Raw genomic sequence first — 7968 nt, 5'->3', positions numbered from 1 at the left:
TTGCTGCCAGGAATATTCTCCTGGACCTTTCCAGCTGTCTCCTGCCCTATTCAGATCTCAGCTTAGTCACCTCCCAGTGTGCTCCCTCCCTGTCAGCCCTCAGCCCTATCACAGGTGTCTGCAGAGTGCCTGTTACCATCTCATGTATATTGGGCCCTGATGTCTGCCTGCCCACCACGAGGACGTGAGCTCCGTGGTCCTCAGGCCTTCTGGGGCTGTTTTGCCATGGCACCTCCCAAGTGCCTGCATCAGTGCTGAAGACATTGCAGAAGCTCACGGATATTGACTGACTGCATAGATGCCAGTGAATACAGGGACACCCACGCTTCTGCTCTGTGGAGCTGCATGTGCTGCCCAGGCTCCCTGTGCGCCTGTCCCTGTTCCTGCCTGCTCTGGTCCAGGAGGCTGACTTGTCTGCTCTGCAAGGCCCAGGCTCCCTGGGTGCTGGTGCCTGCAGCAAAATAAGAAGCAATGGTGGCAAAATGTCCACCTCCCTAAATTAACTATAAAGGCTAGAACCAAACTACTCAAAATATGATGAACTTTGAATGGTCTTGTTTATGACTCTATTTGGGCATTGTTTTCAAACCAAAGTTGATTCCAGCCAATTTACTGTACTATTTTCTAATAATAGCTCATAGATTAGAAATGGTCTTTTTTTAAAACCTTTCCTTCTCTGTGTTTGGTCAAGGGTGGAGCATAGGGCCACAGGACTGAAGGGTCTCCCCAGAGGTGTTAACTAACAGACCTCGATTTCAAGTGTAAGAACTCGGGAGAAATCGATTTGAATGAGGTCCTACACTCCCAAGAGTTTTCCTTGGATCCAGTGTGTCTCCGTTCAATCTGAGCATCCTGGATGGGGTGACTCCACTCTGTGGGGACACAGTGACCTAGGCCTCTGCCCTTGTGTGGCACAGACATCCGTAGTTCAGGCTCCCTAGATGCACCTTCAGTTCTCACCTTTCAATTCTCATAGTCCTCTTCAGAAATCCGCCTTTGCAGAGGGTGGCAGGTCCTTTTTTGGGCCCAGTGTATCACCTTATAAAGCCATACCTCCTTTTATTGCACTTAGCATTACTGTGCTTTGCAGACACTGTGATTTTTACAAATTGAAAATGTTTGGCAACACTGCCTTGAACATGTCTACCAGGGTCATTTTTCCAACAGCATTGCCTACTTCGTGTCTCTGTTACATTTTGACAATTTTAGCAATATTTCAAACTTTCACTATTACTATATGTATTATGGTGATCTGTGATCAGTGATCTTTGGTGTTACTACAGTAATTGTTTTAGGCTGCAACAAACCATGCCCATTATAAAACTATAGACTTAACTGATTAAAGTTATGTGTGTTCTGACTGTTCCTGTTACTGGCCATCTCTCCATCTTGCTCCAGTTTTCAGGCCTCCCTGTTCCTTCAGACACAACAATATTGATATTAGGTCAATTAATAACCCCACAGTGGCCTCTAAGTGTTCAAGTGAAAACAAGAGTTGCACATCTCTCATTTCACATCAAAAGCTAGAAATGATTCATCTTAGTGAGGAAGGCATGTCAAAAGACAAGACAGCTTGAAAGCTAGGCCGCTGGTACCAAACAGCCAAGCTATAAATATTAACAAGGAGGAAAAGTTCTGGAAGAAAATTTAAAATGCTACTCTAGTGAACACATGAATGATAAGAAAATAAAACAGCCGGCCAGGCGTGGTGGCTCACGCTTGTAATCCCAGAACTTTGGGAGGCCGAGGTGGGTGGATCACCTGGGGTTGGGAGTTCGAGACCAGCCTGACCAATATGGAGAAACCCCGTCTCTACTAAAAATACAAAAAATTAGCTGGGCGTGGTGGTGCACGCCTGTAATCCCAGCTACTTGGGAGGCTGAGGCAGGAGAATTGCTTGAACTCAGGAGATGGAGGTTGTGGTGAGCTGAGATCGTGCCATCGCACTCCAGCCTGGGCAACAAGAGCGAAACTCTGTCTAAAAAAAAAGAGCTTAATTGCTGATATGAAGAAAGTTTTAGTGACCTGGATAGAAGAACAATCCAGCCACAACATTTCCTTATGCCAAGACTTAATCTAGAGGAAAAGGCCTTAACTCTCTTCAATTCTGTGAATTCTGAGATAAGGAAGCTGCAGCAAAAGAATTTTGTAACTAACAAAGCTTAAGGAAAAAAGCCTTCTCCATGAGTTAAAAGTACAGGGTGAAGCCGCAAGTACTGATGGAGAAGCCGCAGCAAGTTATCCAGAAGACCTGGCTAAGGTCATTGATAAATGTAGCTACACTGAACAACAGATATTCAGCATAGATTAAAGAGCCTTCGGTTGGGAGAAGATGCCTTTTAGGACTTCCATAGCTAGAGAGGTGAAGTCAGTGCCTGACTTCAAAGCTTCAAAGGACAGACTTAATCTCTTGGTAGGGCCAATGCAGCTAGTGACTCTAAGTTGGAGCCACTACTCATTAACCATCCTGAAAATCCTAGAACTTTAAGAATCATGCTAAGTCCACTCTGCCTATAAATGTGTTGCTCTATAAATGGAACAGCAAAGCCTAGGTGAGAGTACATCTGTTTACCACATGGTTTACTAAATATTTTAAATCCACTGTTGAGACCTATTGATCAGAAAAAAAAGACTCCTTCAAAATATTACTGCTCACTAACAGTACACCTGGTCACCCAAGAGCTCTGACTGAGATGTACAAGGAGACAAACATTGTTTTCATGCCTGCTAACACAACATCCATTCTGCAGCCCATAATGGATCAAGGAATAATTTCAAATTTTATATTTTATTATTGAAGAGATACATTTTTTAAGCCTATAGCTGTCACAGATAGTGATTCCTCTGATGGATTTGACAAAGTAAGTCGAAAATCTTCTGGAATGAATTCACCATTCTAGATGTTATTAATAATATTTATGATTAATGGGAGATCAAAATATCAACATTAACAGGAGTTTGGAGGAAGTGGATCCCAATCCTCATGGATGACTTTGAGGGGTTCAAGACTTCAGTGATGGAAGTCACTGCAGATGTGGTGGGAATAGCAAGAGAACTTGAATTAGAAGTAGAGCCTGAAGGTGTCACTGTATTGTTGCAATCTTATGATCAAACTTCAATATATGAGAAGTTGCTTCTTATGGATGAGCAAAGAAAGTGTTTTTCTGAGATGGAAACTACTCCTGGTGAAGATGTTGAAATGACAATAAGTTATTTAGAATATTATATAAGCTTAGTTGATAAAGCAATGGCAGCATTAAAGAAGGTTGACTCCAATTTTGAAAGAAGTTGGAATATTGGTAAAATGCTATCAAACAGCATCACATGCTACAGAGAAATCTTTCATGAAGGGAAGTGTCAATCAAGGTGGCAAACTTCACTGCTGTGTTGTTTTAAGAAATTCCCATAGCTGCCCCAATCTTCAGCAACCACTACCCTGATCAATCAGCAAGAATCAAAATGGAGGCAAGACCCTCCAACAGCAGAAAGTTTACAACTCACCGAAGGCTCAGATGATCATAAAATTGTTTAGCAATAGAGTGTTTTTTAATTAAAGTCTGTACTTTTTTAAGACAAAATGCTATTGCACACTTAATAGACTACAGCATATAAATACAACTTTTATATTCAATGGGAAACCCAAAAATTCCTGTGACTTACTTTATCGCAATATTCTCTTTATTGAGGTGGTCTAGAACTGATCCCACAATATCTCTGAGGTATGCCTGTACTTTGTTAAGTTACATCTCACCCTCTGATATCCCTATGGCCCACTCAAGCTCAGAACCCCGTTGCCCATTTCCTGGAACTCTCCATGTCTAACTCATCCCCAGAATATTTGCTTCAGAGGGACACAGGAGAACCAGTTCAGATCAGTCTTGGGTCCTGAGGGGCACCATGGCCCAAGCTGCAGGAACGTCCATGAATGGAGAGAACAGAGACTCTGACCAAGATGGTTGGTCAGGAAGGAGGTGGTCAAAGGCCAAAAGGAGAGTTGTTTCTACTTGTTGGTTTAGGTAGCGTTTATTTTATAGATCAGTTTTGGGTTCTATGAAAATATTAAGGGGAAGTACAGAGAGTTCACATACATACCTTTGCCTCCCATCACAGTTTCTCTATGAGTGACATCCTGGATTAGTGTGGTATATTTGTTACAATTTATGAACCGTAATGAGACAACGTTATCAACCGAAGTCCATGGTTTCCATTAGGATTCACTTTTTGTGTTGTATAATTCAATGAGTTTTCCCGAATACATTCAAATCATCTTTAGATATTACAGTATCATATGGGATAGTTTTACTGCCTAAAGTCTCCTGTGATCCACTTCATCTCTCTTTACCTCCCTCTGAACCCTTAATAACCTTCCCTCCTCTGTAATGGACTCTGCCTGATAGTCACATAGCCACTCTGGCTTTCTTTGAATTAGTGTTAGCGCATAATATATCTTTTTCCATCCTTTTATTTTTATTTTATTTTATTTTTTGAGATGGAATTTTGCTCTTGTCGCCCAGACTAGAGTGCAGTGGCGTGATCTCCGCTCACTGCAACCTCCGCCTCCTGGATTCAAGCGATTCTCACCTTGTGCCTCAGCCTCCCTAGTAGCTAGGATCACAGGCATGCACCAGCTTGCCCAGCTAATTTTTGTATTTTCAGTAGAGACGGGATTTCACCATGTTGGCCAAGCTGGTCTTTAACTCCTAACCTCAGGTGATCCACCCGCCTCAGCCTCCCAAAGTGCTAGGATTACAGGCATAAGCCACCACGCCTGGCATCCCTTTATTTTTAATCTAACTGTGTCTTTACATTTAAGGTGGTTTTATCATAGAAACATATAGCTATGTATTGTTTTGGATCCAATCAGACAGCTGCTACCTTTTTCTTCATGTATTTAGACTACTAATATTTAAATTGATTATTGATATATTTGGATTAATATTGATCATATTCACTACTTTTCTTATTTTGTATTTTTAATTTTTATAGAGACAGGGTCTTGCTATGTTGCCCAGGCTGGTCTCAAACTCCTGGCCTCAAGAGATCCTCCTGCCTCAATCTCCCAAAGTGCTGGGGCTACAGGTGTGAACCACTGTGCCTGGCCTCATTTCTGTTTTCTACTAGCTGCCCTTGTTCTTTGTTTTCCTTTTTCACTTTTCCCTGTCTTCTCTGGTTTTGGTTGAGCATATTATGTGATTTCATTTTGCCTCCTCCCTTATTATATCAACTATACTCCTTTAAAAATTATTTCACTAGTTGCCTACATTCACAACTATTCCAAGTTGACTTTCATATAACACTATATCACTTCATGGGTAGTATTAGTGTTGCCAGAAAAAGGGATCCTATCCAGACCCCAAGAGAGGGTTCTTGGATTTCACGCAGGAAGGAATTCAAGGTGAGTCAGAGTTCAGTGAAAAGAGACAGTTTATTGAAAGAGACTCAGAGAGTAGGGTGTAGTTTATTGAAAGCAACTCAGAGAGTAGGGTGTCCTCAGAAGGCAAGAAGGGGAATCTGCTTTGTTTTAAACTATTTTTATACAGGGTTCTTATCTATGCAAAAGTTAAGCTAAGTTATGTCTATGTGCAGGTAAGCTGACAGCGTGGCAAAATTTAGTACTTTGCTGATTAAAAAAAAAAAAACTATCCTTGGCATTCTAGTGTGTAAGTACATCAAAGTACATCAAAGCATGACTATAACTATCTTTTTTTTTTTTTGAGACAGAGTCTTGCTGTGTTGCCCAGGCTGGAGTGTGTGTGATCTCGGCTCACTGCAACCTCTGCCTCCTGGGTTCAAACAATTCTCCTGCCTCAGCCTCCCGAGTAGCTGGGACTACAAGTATGCACCACCACACCTGGCTAATTTGCTTTCTTTCTTTCTTTCTTTCTTTTTTTTTTTGTATTTTTAGTACAGACAGGGTTTCACCATGTTGGCCAGGCTGGTCTTGAACTCCTGACCTCAGGTGATCCACCCACCTTGGCCTCCCAAAGAATTGGGGATTACAGGTGTGAACCACTGAGCCCAGCCTATGCTTTTAAGATAGTTATAGTTGGCCAGGCATGGTGGCTCACGCCTGTAATCCCAGCACTTTGGGAGGCCGAGGCGGGTGGATCACCTGAGGTCAGGAGTTCGAGACCAGCCTGGCGAATGGGGCGAAACCCCGTCTCTACTAAAAATACAAAAATTAGCCGAGTATGGCATCTGGTGCCTGAAATCCCAGCTACTCGGGAGGCTGAGACAGGAGAATTGCTTGAACCTGGGAGGCAGAGGTTGCAGTGAGCCAATATCGTGCCACTGTACTCTAGTCTGGGTGACAGGGCAAGAGTCTGTCTCAAAAAAAAAATGCATACATTATTATGCGATGTGGGAACATCAGGACATTCTGCTGTGGTAGGAGTTTCTGCTATCAGGCATTACTAAACTATTTCCTAAGCTGTAAACATCTTATGACCATGGGTCATGATTGGCAAGGAATGTGCCTTGCCAGTTTTAAGATGGAGTGGTTTGTTTATTTGTTTCTTAGTTTGTTTGTTTGAGAAAGGGTCTTACCTGTTGCCTAGGTGGGAGTGCAGTGGTGCGATCTTGGCTCACTGCAACCTCCACCTCCTGGGCTCAACGGATCCTCTCATCTCAGCCTCTTGAGTACCTGAGACTACAGGCACGCACCACAATGCCTGGCTTATTTTTTGTATTTTTTAGTGGAGATAGGGTGTTGCCATGTTGCCCAGGCTGTTCTTGAACTTCTGGACTCAAGCGATCTACCTACCTGGCTTCCCAAAGTGCTGGGATTACAGGTGTAAGCCACCGTGCTCGGACTGGAGTGGATTTTAAAATGGTGTCACCCTGGCTCTCCTATGCTCCTGTTTCCCTAACACAAGTACTTTATAACAGACTGTATTGATCAGTATTCTATAGAGAGACAAAACCAATAGGATAAACAGAGGCATATATAGATATAGATATAGATATAGATATAGATATAGATAGATATAGGAGAGGGGATTTATTGTCAGCACTGATTCACATGATTATGGAGGCTAAGAAGTACCACAATAGGTTTTTTGCAAGACTACCAGAGAAGCTGGCAGCACGGCTCATTCTTAATCAGAAGGTTGAAGAACCAAGGAAGTTGATGGTGTAACTCAGTCCAAAACAAAAGCCTGAGAGCCCTGGGGGTAGGGGGTGCTGGTGGGAATCCCAGAGTCCAAAAGCTGAAGAACCTGGAGTTCTGACATCCAAGGGCAGGAGGAGAGGGGCTTCCCTGCTCCGAAAGGGAGAGAGAGAGGAAGTAATCGCTTCCTTGGCGGGAGAGAAAGTATTCCTTTTCCTTCTGCCTTTTTGTTCCATGCACCTTCAGCTGGTTGAATGACACCTGCTCACGCTGGGGGCAGATCTTCCCTCATTCCATCCACTGAGTCCCATGCCAGTCTCCTCTGAATAATCCCCTCACAGACACACCCAGAAACAATCCTTTACCAGCCATCTAGGCATCCCTCAATTCAGTCAAGTTAACAGCTAAAATATTCAACACACAGAGTATTCCAAATTCCTCCTTCCTGCATCAATGTCAGTCTTTCTACTTTTCCAAAGGCCATAATCTCTGAATCCATTGTTGCTGTCATTGATTTGAATAAACTGTTTTTAGTTAGATGAATTAGGAATAAGTAAAATGAAATAGTTTATTTTATCCTTATTCATTCTTTCTATAATGTTCTTTTTTTTCTTTATATAGATCAGAGTTTCTGAGCTATATCACGCTGAAGAAATTCTTTTTTTCATGGTTCTGAAATATGCTTTATTTATTTTTTTCCAGCTTTATTGAGCTATGATTGACAGATACAAATTGTATATGTTTAAGGTATACAGTGTGATATTTCGATATATGTATACATTGTAAAATGACCACCACAATCTAATATATCCATCACCTCACGTGTGTGTGTGTGTGTGTGTGTGTGTGTGTGTGTGTTG

Source organism: Pan paniscus, chromosome 11 (genome assembly GCF_029289425.2).
Source record: "Pan paniscus chromosome 11, NHGRI_mPanPan1-v2.0_pri, whole genome shotgun sequence".
In the NCBI taxonomy this organism is placed as follows: Eukaryota; Metazoa; Chordata; class Mammalia; order Primates; family Hominidae; genus Pan; species Pan paniscus.
This window is presented reverse-complemented; position numbering follows the sequence as displayed.